The 15,811-nt window shown below is 42.6% G+C and overlaps 1 protein-coding gene across 1 annotated transcript in view; it reads right to left on the bottom strand.

The window, feature by feature from the left end:
- LOC125298762 (uncharacterized protein C14orf132-like) overlaps positions 1-15,811 on the bottom strand; it is a 37,637-nt gene that overhangs the window by 21,216 nt on the left and 610 nt on the right. The window lies entirely within an intron of this gene.

The following is a 15,811-nucleotide window of genomic DNA, read 5'->3' as shown; positions in this document are numbered from 1 at the left end:
CGAAAGTTCTACTAGGAAGACTCGTAGTGTAGCCTTTACTCCTACCATGGTAACACGTAGCCAATCTTAGCTGCCTACTTTCAGGAAAGCCCTGCAATCCGATCATTCACTTATTCAATCAGCGCTAGCCTATAGGAATCCAGTGGGCTCTTTAAATATGTACCACCTAACACTGCTTCTGCTTCTCAGTACACTGACTTTGACGCCCCTCCACCCTCCCTCCAGCCACCTCTGCCAGCAGTCCACGCCAATCGGGCATGGTCTGCCTACCACATCATCATCTTTCAGCCAGCCACCGCCACCAGTTGGTCCCTCGCCTCGCCGCGGGGGTAGGCTCCCCGCCCCTGCCTTCATCCATCGGCAGGAGACGAGATCCGCTCATCGCTGGACGGATCCGAGACGGGGCCTACGCCAAAGACCGTTACCTATTCAGGACTCTTTATCATGCTTGTATCCAAGCCGTTCCTTTACTAATTAAATTGTTAACTGAGTCTACTGAGTCTTTCTGGTAGAACTAATGAGAGAAACCGGGTAAAACTATGCCAGAGTCACCTCTTTTTTTTTTGACGTTGAAATGCATCCCTGTATGAGTCAGAGGTGCTGTGTTTCATCAACCGCCCGCCTCCAGGGAGAAGCGACAGTGATTACATAAGTGTTACAGATTTCTACAGCCGCAACAGTTTGCCACGAGACACTGGGCTCCGACATCGCATGATCGTGGTGTAAGATATTTAGCCGGAGTAATGCTATCACACCACAAAGTGTACAGCATTGATATCTGGGCCACTGCCAAAGTCTGTGACCCCATGTTAATTACACACTGGCAATAATCACAACTTTGATCCACTCACAATGGGGCATTTGTGGACAGATGAAATTGTTATTAGAATTATGCTCAAATGAAGAAAATGTGACTCCATTAACCTGCAAATGCTTTCCTCTGCCAACTGTCATTACAAAGTGCTTAAAGAGAAATGTCCAGGAAAAAACCCCATGAAGCTCAATTGTCTGTTTCAGCTATAAATTAATTAAAAGCAATAGAACAAAAGAGCATTAACTAAATAGTTATGAAATGACTGACGCCTTCCCAATCCTCGTCCATTTCTGAGGCACGGAAAAAAACTTGAAGCAGTGTCTCTCCATTTAGAGTCTCCCATGCTCCCATGATGAGAGTTAGATGAGCAAAGTTTAATTTGCATACTAATAACTGCCAACTTTAATGGAGTTGCACATTAACTGGTGAAATCTACCGATTGATGATATATGGTACGCAACTTGTTGCAGATGCTTTCATCTACAGGGGTGGACATTCTTCACCTAACTCCTAATGAGGCTGTGAAAGGCTCTTCAGGAGACCTGGCTTTGATGTACAACCCACTTCTGATATTGTAGAGATGCAGAGGCTCATAATACATCCCCAACACAATAGAAGAGAGAACATCAGTGCTGTAACAAGCCCTAATTTCCACATTTATGAGATTATTCATGCACACTGAGTATTTCAGTTCTGCAGGGGGAAAAACAGTGCATCATCTGGACGCTTTGTATCTTCATTCTCATTCAACCACTCTTTTCCTCCCAAGACCCAGAAGCTATGAAACCCCTTGTAGCCCATTAGCAGCTAGGCTAACATGTTTCCTGATTGGTGCCCATCCTCCAGACATGTACAAACACACACACACACATACCTACAGTACACACGGACACACACACACACACACACACACACACACACACACACACAGTCATGCAAACCAGGCTGGTCAGTGATATATATAACGCCACGCCGGGGGGGGGGGGGGGGGGGGTTGAGCGTGGGAATGTCCACCTGGATGTGCTCGGCTGCCTCCCTCCAGGGCCTGATGATTTTGCCGTACAGTCACACTACAAAAATCACTTGCTGACCATTTCTTTTTCTCCTGCCATTTTCTTGATAATTTGTGAATTATCCATCTGTTCAGGCATTTGTACTCTTTAAATGTTTAATTTGATATGAAATCGTACCAATGTCATATCAGCTGGGTTTTGAGCTGCCATGTGCTGATTTTGTTGAGTGGGTTGCTTGGTCTAGATCTAATTTTCAACTTTTTCCCCTCTATAGTGTGTAATGTGATGATTTTTCCATAGGTTTAAACTATGTGTTTGCTATGGGTTTTTACCTCAGACCTAGTGAAGTAAAGCTTGTTATAATGGAGCTAAGAAAATAATCAACATTGAATTGAATTGATTTTAACTAAAATAATTGGAGCTTCATTACTGTAATTGCTCCTCAATAGCATGTGATTGTTTTCTATCCATGCCTTGAATATTAACATACAACAAAAGAACCATGGAGCCCTCTATCATTACATGATTAACTACGGGCTTTAATCAGTGATCCACTTAACAGTGCTCACCGTGGTTGTGCCCGGAGTGTGGATGATGTGGATAAACCATGAGGAGGGATTATCGGACAGATCTTTCCTAGCAATAAAACCCTCGCCACACCGTCCTCTGTTATTAGCTGGTTGTAGCGGTGATTACAGCCTACAAAACAGCTCTACAAAACAGCTTCCCACCTCACCCACCTCTGTTGAGTGAATAAATGAAATGTTGCATGGAGAGGGATCATAAGCAGCCATCTGAATGCTATCCAGAGCCAGAGTGGGCACTGTGCACTGAGGGGAATATTAGCTATAATAATGTGACTGTCAGCTGCCCACGTTGGTCATTAAGTCATGCTTCTCTCGGGGGGGGGGCGAGAGAGAGGCATCCCCTGGCTACAGCATATGACTCACTCTCCACTGTCATTTCTATTTTCATTCCATTCTCTCAAAACAAGTTCCCCTCAGTCCATTCCATCTTGTGCCCAGTGCCCACCCAACACACCACCACCCCCACCCACCGCCCCCAAACCCATTAACATTCAGGCAACCATAACAAGCAACGGCATTCAAAAGGGCTCGCTATTCCATCATACTGGAGGCACATAACTGTTACAATACAAAGTAATGTCTTTTTTTTTTTTTTGGTCAAGAAATGCAATATCTGCTAAGACACTACAATTGTATCATTCCGCTTTTTCGTTCTGATGCTATAGTCAAAAAGTAAATGCTAATAACATTGCAATGCATTTGGCACTGTGAGGTTGAAATGACAGTCATGCCACAGTTGTGCTCTTTTTTGTCAACAGCCCAGAGCTTCATTGTCTGATGGTTAATTCTCTCAGATGGCCAACTACTGGTGGTTTTCATTGTCCCACTACCCTTCCCCCTCACCCCAACCTCCAAAGGGCACAGACTAGGTAACTCATCCAGCAGTCGCAATTAATATCAGAAGCCGCTTTGGCCAGAGGCATTCAATCCGCCACCAAATATAATTACATTCCGATCTGGCACCATCTGATCTGGCTTCTGCAGGTGGGACCAAGCCCAAAAAAGCAAGACGGCCATTAAGACCATTTGCTGCCTTTAGTTGGCTCAACACACGGCAGGGGCACAGCGAACATACAGGCAGGCTGTCGAGATTCCTCGAAGCAAGAGAAGCCAATTACTGCCCTCAACCCCCCCCCCCCCCCCCCCCCCCCCCCCCCACACACACACACACACACAGACACACCATGTGATGTGGGGTACACACATCACCGTGTCCCTATTTCACGCGCCAGTTTTCAGTTTTCCATGGAATGTTAAAGGGACACCAGGCAACGTTTTCGTGTTAATTAATCATCTTCGTAAGTCGGTATATGGTTAAATGACTCATTACCGGGCGAATGAAGGCTCTCTCACCTGCCCCTACTGCCTGTAGGAAGAATATCCCACTTGCAAGTTCGGTGTATCCTACCCGCCGACCGAAGCAGAATCAGTTTACAGCACAGAGGCAGGCTACCGAAACGCTAGAGATTGTTGCAAACGTCGCAGAGCCGGCAAAGAAGCAGTGAAAACCCTTGACGGAAGACGCAAAGAAAAGGAAAAGAGCTTCAGACCGAGCGAGGGGGAGTTTCGTAGAGAAAAAGCATCAGGCTTGCCTGGTGTCCCTTTAAGAGCCACAGTGAAACAGGCTAAGAGCGCCCAAGTTACAAGATGAGAATATATGACGGGCCCGAGCACCTTCTGTTCCACAACCCGTGACATTTCTCCATCCAACAATGCACTCACATGAGATGTGTGTCAAATACACCATGTGAATGTGCGTGTGCAAATCCTGGTAGTGCTGTAAGATGTAAGCTGTAAGATTTGTCACATGCAGATGGCATTAGGTAGCATATATATGCATAAATAATTCTGTGTGATTTGAGCATCCTTCTTAACAACCAAGCCTCTGCTGTGAAAACTGGATTAATTACATTTGGCAAGGCTTTCAAATTGTCAACCTTACTTAATTGTCATCATCTCTTTTCTACTTATGACACCAATGTGTAAGAACCAGAACTAGAATTAGAAGCAAAACCAGAACTAGAACCAGCCCATCCCCCTTGTTTTCCCCTTGTAAGGCTCAGCCTCACAATTGTATTCCCTACATTGTAGAACATTAAACCTATGACATAACACAAAATAAAGTAATATTTCATATGTAAGATTCTTAAAAGTGACCTTTATACTGACATGATCATAACCAGATTCATGACAGTCACCTAGAGCCATTTTCATTTAGTATGAGTGAAAGAAAGTCAGCCAAAAAGTGCTGAACATGTAAGTGCTCAACTTCATCCAGACTGTTGGAAACCACTCCAAGTGTCAAGCAGGTTAAGAGAATGCAGAGCCTGGGAGGTGTCATTGCAAGATTTTGTATATTGAGAAAATGTGCGATGATTTTATTGTGTGCTCCTTTTGCTAAATTGTGCATTAATTTCACTCACCAATCATTTTAATAAATGGTGTGCTCACTTTACAAAAATCAAAAAGAGCACAATTTAGAAAAAAAATAATGCACTATGTAGTAAAACATGCACACAATTTAGTAAAATGAGCGCACTATTTAGTAAAACGTGTGCACAATTTACTCATTTGAAAGCACAATCTATAAAATAAGAGCACGGTTTAGTAAATTGAGCACACAATTTAATAAAATGAGCACACATTCTCTGGATATAGACAAAAATATATCTGGCAATGACACTCTTGGGGTTCCATACGAAAATGCATCTCTTGGGATACTGACTATTCCAATTGCAGCACCCCAGATGGAATTTCACAACACAAGATATTGGCACATGCATGTTTTGGCCTTTTTGCTGAATTTTTATTATCAATTGTAAGCCACTTTGATGAGTACCACAAATTCATTTTTAGGAAATGTGAGCAAATGGCCAAGTGTAAGTGTAAGTGTAAGTGTACAAAAAATAAATAATCTAAATTGTAGCTTTCATGTCAATTTCAGTATATAAATGTGTGTGTTATAGCTCCCCTTTAGATGGAATTTCCCAATATTTGGTATGTGACCAGAGAATACTGAGATCTACATTTGATGCACATTGATGTTTCAGTAGAATGTTGACCTTTGGTGCAAAAATGGACTAAAAAAACAAATTTATGACACATTTCCTATTTATGTCATGAGATATTTAAATTCATCATATCACCATTTAAATTCATCATATCACCATTTTGACACAAAGGATATCAAAAATCCTAGCCTGGCCATGCCCACCTAGATCTTTCTAGATCTCCTGGCCATGCCCACCTAGATCTCCTTTCTAGATCTCCTGGCCATGCCAACCTAGATCTCCTTTCAGTAGTACTTACTAGTCTGGAGCACCATAATTCACTAGTCTGGAGCACCATCATTCACCAACGTTTCCATCAGACCCCAAAAGGACCAGCCAATCAACAACGAGAGTGGATGACACTATAACTTCAAAATCGAAAGTGGCTATGGTAAGCGGTTGTCCATGCCACGCAAAGTCTATGCCCATCACCATGCTAGTGTTGGAAACGTATCCCAATTGTGAGTCCCAATCGTGACTTTTATCCAGACTACAAAAATCCCTTTGCGATTCAAAAATTGCAACATCTTGGCATGATTTTTCCCAAATTCGACATGAATTCGATGAACCGTCTAGGAGAAAATCCCAAATTGCAACACTTCCTGTTGGGTGTGGCTAATGCAGTGTACAAACGTTCATCTTGGGGAGCTCTACACGCCTGTCTATTTTTTTTGTCACTGACACAGGGTGCTACGGCGATCCAGAGCCATATCAAAGGTATCAAAGGAGTTTTTGCCCATGGGCACAGCCTCAAAAAGGCAAGGTCTCGGCCTGCACCTCCGGTGCTCGGACTCTAATAAGGGTATTCAAGGGGAGACATTTAGATGATAAATAGATACTTTATTGATCCCCAGGGGAAATTCAAATTCAAATTCATTAAGGGTAAATGTTGTCAATGCCAGACATGGACGGATTATGAACTTTCGGGCCCCTGGGCCCAGATGTCTTAAGGGCCCCACGCTAATTGTCACATATGTGGGAGGGGGGTTTGGGGGTCCTCCCCCAGAACATTTTTAATTTGTTTGATGTGATTTCCTGTATTCTGGTGCATTTTGGGGATGGCCAATTTTAATTCAATCAGATTCATAGCCTACATCCTGATTTGTTGATATTGAGGCAATGATTCCATGCAAAGGCTTGGGCTTCAGGGCCCCCTGACCCCTTGGGCCCCTGGGACTGGGCCCGGTAGGCCCGTGCAGTAATCCATCCCTGATGCCAGAAGCACAGAGCAGATGGATGTATAGCCAGCCACACACCACAGACAGCAAATGGCACCACAAATGGCACCACATCCCCAAGGCTGAGATTCAGATTACAGATAGGACAATTCACAAGGTAATTTTCTCCAATCTAACACAACCTGGCCGATGATGGTGTTTATTGGGTGAGGCCTTCTCAACACAACCACATCAACCACCAATAGTAATTGCACATCGCCAACGGCAGGGAATTAATAAACACATAAGAGAAAAATAATGCATTCGGGGAGATTGCTTCTCTAGGCTAGGATGGGTTACGGGTCAGCCACACAATCTCACAATTAGCTCTGGACATACAGTATGTGAAACTACCTAGCCTCAGTGTCTCAGTCTTGCCACGGGATATATATATATATACAGTATATAGTGTGTGTGTGTGTGTGTGAGAGAGAGAGAGAGAGTGAGTGTGTGCCGTAGGGAGCAGGTGTTCCAAATGAAATCTCAGTGGCAGTAGCACTTGAGCCAGTAGGGCCGGAAGTGGGCACACACACATACCACTCCACAACCACACACACACACACACATACCACTCTAAAACCACACACACACACACACACACACACACACACATACCACTCCACAACCACACACACACACACACACACATACCACTCCACAACCACACACACACACACACACACACACACACACCACTCCACAACCACACACACACACATACCACTCCACAACCACACACACACACACATACCACTCCACAAACACACACACACACACACACACACACACACACACACACACACACACCACTCCACAACCACACACGCAAAACATACCACTCCGCAACCACACACACACACACACACACACACACACACACACACACACACACACCACTCCACAACCACACACACACACACATACCAGTCCACAACCACAACCACACACACACACACACACACATACCAGTCCACAACCACACACACACACACACACACACACACACACACACACACACACACACACATACCACTCCCTCAACAACACACACACACACACACACATACCAGTCCACAACCACACACACACACACACACACATACCAGTCCACAACCCACACACACACACACACACACACACACATACCACTCCACAACCACACACACACACACACATACCACTCCACAACCACACACACACACACACACACATACCAGTCCACAACCACACACACACACACACACACATACCACTCTAAAACCACACACACACACACACACACACACACACACATACCACTCCACAACCACACGCACACACACACACACACACATTTCACTCCACAACCACACACACACAAACCACTCCACAACCACACACACACACACACACCACTCCACAACCACACACACACACACACACACACACACACACACACACACATACCACTCCACAACCACATACACACACAGTCCACAACCACACACACACACGCACATACCACTACCACTAAACCTTCAATCTGCCTTCACTGGTAAAAAAAATGGATTGAGGAAAAAAAATCAATCTACTTTACCAATCTACTTCTCTGGTGCAAAAAGAGGTAAACAAAAACATCCATCTATTTCACTGATCTAATTCACTGGCGTAAAAATGGACCAGAAAAGTGACCTCACCCATCTACTTACTGAACTACTGAAAAAAAAATTAACCTGCCCTTGCAATCCACTGGTGCAAAAAAATATGTCAGGTCAGCTGTATCCATACCACCCACAGCCTGAAGGCTCAGACTTCAATTTCCGAAAGGGCTTTCCCCCCAGGCACCAGCTGTGGTCACTCTGACTGACACTGGCTGGCAACAGCTGTACCGGTGTCCTTCCCAATGGGTGGGTGGTGCCCATGGGCAAGTGCCCAGCTGACTGCCAACCTACACTGCAATTAGACAAATGACAGGAAAGAGTATGGCAGGATGTTCGAAAAAAATGAATAGAAGACAACTGAAAGAATGATGAGTGGTCTATTTCCACCTCCTGGTTAAAAGCTGTGGAAGAATCATGTATTTTCCAATGCCACCATGCACCGGTAGAAAGGACCTGGTTAAGGCTCTGGAAAAGTGGGGATATTACAGTAATGCATTGAACCATCTTATGTGGAGCTTGAAAGTCCCCCATTCAAGTTCAAACATGTATAAGGATGAATAATAAAACCAAGACTGTACGCTCCAGTGGTCCATTGCTTCACATGTATTTCATGCAATGGCAGCATATTTTAGCATTCATGAAAACTGAAGCCATCCACAGTGAAATATGGGAAAACATTGAAAACAAACTTTTCCAAATGTGACAGGCAGGGTTCTAAATTAACTTTTTTGATCACCAGCCAATGTGGCTGGTAACTTTCTAAAGTTACTAGCCAATCAGAATTTCTATTAGCCAATTTTTTTCCGAGAATTATGAGTTTATGAGATGAGTGTCACTGAATGCATTTGGTCATTGTATTACAGTTTTTTTCAACTGCTTACACACTAAATCTTTGCTTGTCACACAATTTTCTAAACATGTCCTTTAAACATCATAACCCGACACCAAATCTGCAAAACCATACACTAATTCTCAGTGTTTGACTCAGTTTTCAATTGACTAAAACACATTTTGCAAAACACCACACACAATTTTCTACCTAACACACAAAAAATCTAACAGGAAGTAACTTGATTTTCGTTCTTCAAACACAACCCATCAAAATGCCACACTAAATCACCAGTGCTTCACTCTTTCTCTTCACATGTGTAAACACTCTTTACTTTACTGAACACCATCCAATCATTGCCTTAGTATAGGTCTATGAATAGATATACTCTCTATATAGGTATAGACCCTTTCAATCTGCTCCTAGAGGATTTCCGGTTGAAATATTCAGAACCAATGCAGATACTTTTAAAAATAGAGAAAATACAGTAATCGGACTTTAGCTTACAGTAATGTTCTACAAAATAAATGTGTCTTTTTACTCTATTTTTGTTTGTCCCCATGTTACAGTACCATTAGCTCAATACATTTTTCTGTGTCTCCAGAAATGCCTTAGGAATGCTTACTGTAGAATTGTTTGTTTCTGCAGTTGAAAGGGTCTATAGGCCTATGAATACATACTGTACACCCACTCCACCCCCCACCACACACACACACACACACACACACACACACACACACTTGTCTTTAGAAAAAAAAAATCAGTGTTTTCAAAACTCCATGTACATCTGGTGGTCACTGTATTCTTCTTTGCTTTTTTTCTTGTTTGCTGTAAAATACTGTATTCACAACAGCAAATTATTTGGGAAAAATCACTATTTTTGGTTTCAATATTGCTTGCATTTTTACTGTGTATTTCAACTTCTCTTTGTTGATACCGTAACTTTCACTCTTGTATGGAAATACATATAGAAAGCCTAAGACAGAATAGCTTTAGGTTTTGAGCAACAGTGTGTACATGATGTATCCAAAATGTCATATTATGACAAAAGTGTTTGTAATGTGAGGCGAATGTTTGCTTTAAACATGTGTTTTTGACATTTTGAATGTTGTGTGTCATTTTGCTGGAGATTTGGGGCATTTTGCATTTTGTGTGAGCAGTTGTGGGTTTTGTGTGTGGAGTTTTGAAAAATAGACACAGAGTTTTGAAAACGTGTGTAAACAATTGTAAAAAACTGTAAGTTAAGATTAAACTAAATGTGGCAGTGGTTGGGACAGACTTATGGGGGCAAGAATAGGAATGAAGCAGGGGATAAGGATATCGACAGATAAATAGTAACAACTGTAACATTGTTGGCATGAATACATACCACAAAATATACACAGAAACTGCAATTCACTTCATTTCATGTTTGGGATCTCTATCTATCTATTTATCTGTCGATATCCTTATCCCCTGCTTCATTCCTATTCTTGCCCCCATAAGTCTGTCCCAACCACTGCCACATTTAGTTTAATCTTAACTTACAGTTTTTTACAACTGTTTACACACATTTTCAAAACTCTGTGTCTATTTTTCAAAACTCCACACACAAAACCAACAATTGCTCGCACAAAATGCAAAATGCCTCAAATCTCCAGCAAAATGACACACAACATTCAAAATGTCATAAACACATCTTTAAATCAAACATTCGCCTCACATTACAAACACTTTTGTCATTATATGACATTTTGGATACATCATGTACACATTGTTGCTCAAAACATAACGCTCTTCTGTCTTTCATAGGCTTTATGTATTTCCATACAAGAGTGAAAGTTACTGTATCTACAGAGAGAAGTTGAAGTACACAGTAAAAATGCAAGCAATATTGAAACCAAAAAATTGTGATTTTTCCAAAATAATTTGCTGTTGCAAAGCAAAGCAAAATACAATGACCACCAGATGTACATGGAGTTCTGAAAAAGCTGATTTTGCCTATGGAAATGTATGACTACTATCAAATTACTTTGCTTTTTGTCTTTAAGATAAGTGTGTGTGTGTGTGTGTGTTTATGTGTGTGTGTGTGTGTGTGTGTGTGTGTGTGTGTGTGTGTGTGTGTGTGTGTGTGTGTCTGTGTGTGTTTGTCTGTATGTGTGTGTGTGTGTGTGTGTGGGGGGGGGTGTTGTGTATGTATTCATAGGTCTATAGAAAAATGTATTGAGCTAATGGTAACTTGGGGAGACACAAAAATATAGTAAAGTAGTTTTACTGTACATAAAGTAAGGTCAATATTTTGTAGAACATTCCTTTCAAAGTATCTGCATTGGTTCTGAAATCCTCTAGGGTCAGATTGAAAGGGTCCATACCTACATATAGAGTATCTATTTATGGGCCTATACTAAGGCAATGACTGGATGGTGTTCCGTAAAGTAATGAGTGTTTACACATGTGAAGAGAGAGAGTGAAGCACTGGTGATTTAGTGTGGCATTTTGATGGGTTGTGTTTGAAAAATGAAAAGTTACTTCCTGTTCGATTTTTGTGTGTGGTGTTTTGCAAAATGTGTTTTAGTCAATTGAAAACTGAGTCAAACACTGAGAATTAGTGTATGGTTTTGCAGATTTGGTGTGGGGTTATGATGTTTGGAAGACATGTTTAGAAAATTGTGTGACAAGCAAAGATTTAGTGTGTAAGCATTTGAAAAAAACTGTAATAAAAAGGAGATATCAATTATCATCAACAATGACAAGCCAGCTAGAACCTTCCACTCGTTTTCTCTCCCTCTCCTGCACAATCAGACGCGTTCTCAATTAAATGGAGTAGCATAGGGCCTATGTTCAAGTTGGATCTTTATAGAGAGGACCCGAAAAGTATTATCTTTATGTAACATGCTGTTGGTGCATGTTGACATTGTATACTTTCTCTAACAAGAGTGAAAAACAGTTTGCAGTACAGCTACTATTTATTGGCTAAATGTTGGTCCCTCCTCTGTCTCTTGGTGCCCTACGCACAGTGCTACCTTTTTAAAATTGAAAATTTTCGCCTACAAGCTCCTCACGTTCCATCTTCAGCTAACTCCATAGACAATAAAATAAATGATCTTGCTGCTTCAGGTTTTGCGGCCTCCGTTACATGACATCAGACCCCCACAAAAGAAATAGGTAAACACAATGCGTTAATATTTCGTAATGCATTATGCATTTGTGTTATGTACATGTGTTAGGTACTTTTTACTTTAGTTTACTGGCTAACTCCCTCCTCTTTCAGTCTATGCTCCCTGCTCTGGCTCCGTTCGTTCTTCTAATTCCTTGTGTTTTCTGGTAGACGCTCCATTCGTTTCCATGGTCTCTCGCGCTGGTTTCACTGCAAACTGCGTGCAGCCGACGTAGCATTACGGCACAGTGGTCATGGGAAATGTAGGAAGTAGGCCTACTGCCGGGGGATATTTGACCGAAAACAGAGCCTTATGTATCATGCATGTAATGCCTCATGCATCACCGGCCAAACTGGCTAGTAAGTTTTTATTAACACCCACCAAAATGAATTTTAACCTGCATTTGGGGGGTTGGCGGGTGTTAATTTAGAACCCTGGTGACAGGAGCTTTTCGGCATGCACATGGGCGGATTATGAACTTTCAGGCCCCTGGGCCCAGATGTATTAAGGACCCCCCACTTATTGTTGTATATGTGGGAGGGAGGGTTTGGGGGTCCTCCCCCAGACATTTTATAATTTGTTTGATGAGATTTCCTGTATTCTGGTGCATTTTGGGGATGGCCAATACTAAATTCAATCAGATTCATAGCCTACATCCTGATTTGTTGATATTGAGGCAATGATTCCATGCAAAGGCTTGGGCTTCAGGGCCCCCTGACCCCTTGGGCCCCTGGGCCTGGGCCCGGTAGGCCCGTGCAGTAATCCATCCCTGGGCATGCAGAACAGATGCAGGCCTCTTCATCTTTAGTTATTGGAGAACCTTAGAAGACACCGAACCAGATCTTACAAAGAGGCCCTCAAAACTTCACCCCTCTCCATTCAGCACCAGTCGAGTGGAACAGAGAAATTCAATTAGAGATAGAAGAAGGAGCGTCGCTATCTGCAGCACGAGATAAACGGGACGAGTCCGGGAGCAATAACGGAAATCTCCACGGTAATCAGAGCCATTATGAAAAACCATAGCGACCCCAGCCATCCGTCATCATCTGCCACAAAGAATAAAGCCGCAGATTCATTTGCATAAAGGACACAAAATAAAGGATAAGATGAAAGAAATTTTGGAGACATGGTGCAGGGGCTGGAATGGGGGAAGGTCATTTAGCAATGAACTGTGGATCATTACAACTGGGGCTATTACGGAGGAGCACTGACTCAGCCTGGAGAGAACGGTGAACTCAGACTGGGGTATTCAGACGGGCAAAAGTGCCGGAGATCAAACGGTGTCTCGCACCATGAGCTGCCCACGACTCAGGCGGCTTTGAACCTTCATGCCTTTCCCTGTGAGGTGACTGGAGCTTGGTGAGACAGTAACTGTGCAGGTGTCGAGCATGGGGTTGGGGGTGTGTGTGGTGGGTGGGTGGGGGGTTGTTGGAGGCTGTGGGGGGTAGGGCCAACTATTCTTAGTTCTCGGAGACACCTCTCACTGCCACGCAGTTCCGCTGGCAGGCATGTCTGAAGTTGGCCTATTGCATTAATATTAAAGTGACAGCCTGCTGCCAGTCTGCAGGATAGAACAGAGAAGGAGAGAGAAAGGGAAAGAAAGAAAGAATGAAAGAACGGTAGGTCTGATAAAAAAGGAGGTAAGGCAGATAAAGGGAGGAGAGAGAGAGAGACAGAGAGAAAGAAAGAATAAAAGAGGAGATGAGAGTAAGAAATAACAGATAGAAACAAAGGAGTGTGAAAGAGAGAGAGAGAGAGAGATAAAGAGATAGAGAGAGATAAAGAGAGAGAAAGAGAGAGAGATACAGAGAGAGAGAGAGAGAGAGAAAGAGAGAGAGAGAGAGAGATAAAGAGAGAGAGAGAGAAAGAGAGAGAGAGAGAGAGAGAGAGAGAGAGAGAGAGAGAGAGAAAGCAAGACAGACAGCATGCTAGAGATGACACTGACACAGACTAATGGGGTGCTGGCTCTGGCTGGCGAGTGGAGCAGTGTCAGCTCCCCCTCTGTCCGCCCTTTGATCTCTACGCACTCGCTGCTCGCAGGTGTTTGCAGCTGGGGAGAAACACAGCCACCGCCAGCCAGTCAAACACCTCTAACAACCAGCTATACGCAGATAGAATGAGACATACGGAGAGACAGAAAGAGGAGAGAGAGAAAGAGAAAGAGAGAACAAAGAGGCGAAGAAAGGAGACTTCAGCTGTTTCCCAATCAAAATAGACATGTTCTGAACCAAAGAGGAAACTATGAGATAGACTCTTAAGGGCCTGAACAGAAAACGCATAACATGCAGCAGTCTCTACCTCTGTCTCTATCAACTGGTGACACAAAAGCCACTTTCCTTTGAAATACCTCTGACCAGTTAACACAAACAAAATCTGATCGGCTTACGTGAACTTCAGTGAATGTCTGTGCACATATTTCAAACATTGTTAGACACCTCACCTGTCTTTTAAATGAGTGGCTCTCATTTCAGCCATGAGAAAACAATGAGGTGAAAATTACAATCACGGGTGGATCAGAAACTTCTCAGGACCAACAGGCAGCAAATATAGACATCCTCGGTTGCCATTGGCAACACCAATATGAGCAAGAGGCCTAATTTCCACATAAAACACATTTAGTGAAACACTGTTCATTCCTTTCTTTTCATTCAGAGGCTGAATACCAAGATGTCCACAGAAATATTACCTATAAACACCAACTAACAGCTGGTTTTAACAGTCCACTTAGAAGGCTAGTGTGGATAGATTGATTAATTGACATTAACAAATGGGATGTGTTTTCATGGGTTGCAGATTTTAAGAGAATAGGAACACTAGTGGTGTTTCAGAATGCTATTACAGCTGTGACAACAGATTCATGGCAGGTCATGTCATTTGCACAAGTCTCTAAATGCAGGCGAAAATATTCAAATTATATGCAGGTGACATTTAGACATGGCATTAGATGCTGTTCATGAAACCCAAATAACCAACAAGTTTGAAAATAAAAAATGTCAGTATAGAAATGTCTCTTTCATTTGGGATTCTCTCCATTGGGATTTGCATTGAGATATTTTTCACCCTCTACCTCTCACTGACATCTTCAAATTGCCAGAAGGTCACTAAGTGGAATGAATGGAAAAGGGAACTTGGGGTGCACTGACAAACACATTATTCAATAGTTAATGTATGTGTTCAAGAAAAGTCATCCTCAAAATGAAACCACAATCTAAAACTGGATCATTCATTCCATTAACAGTGTGATTAATCATATAAGTATTTAAGTATCCATGCAAACCTGATTGTATACTCATAGAAGACCTTGTTATTGATGTAGTCCAGCTGCATTCTAACTGCATTTGATTTAAATTAATTTAGCAAATAACCCAGGAGATTAGAAATATGTGTGACCAAACACCCGACCATTTAAATTAATCATGTCTAACTGTAGAGAGATATGGCATATCAGGTGTTTGTGTTTGTGTATACATGTTTAGGAACATAAGTGTGCGAGTATGTGCGCGCCTGTAATTGTGCGCGTCTGA

This window comes from Alosa alosa, chromosome 8, assembly GCF_017589495.1.
Source record: "Alosa alosa isolate M-15738 ecotype Scorff River chromosome 8, AALO_Geno_1.1, whole genome shotgun sequence".
In the NCBI taxonomy this organism is placed as follows: domain Eukaryota; kingdom Metazoa; phylum Chordata; class Actinopteri; order Clupeiformes; family Clupeidae; genus Alosa; species Alosa alosa.
Note: the sequence above shows the minus strand (reverse complement) of the source record. Positions and strands in the feature narration are given on the sequence as shown.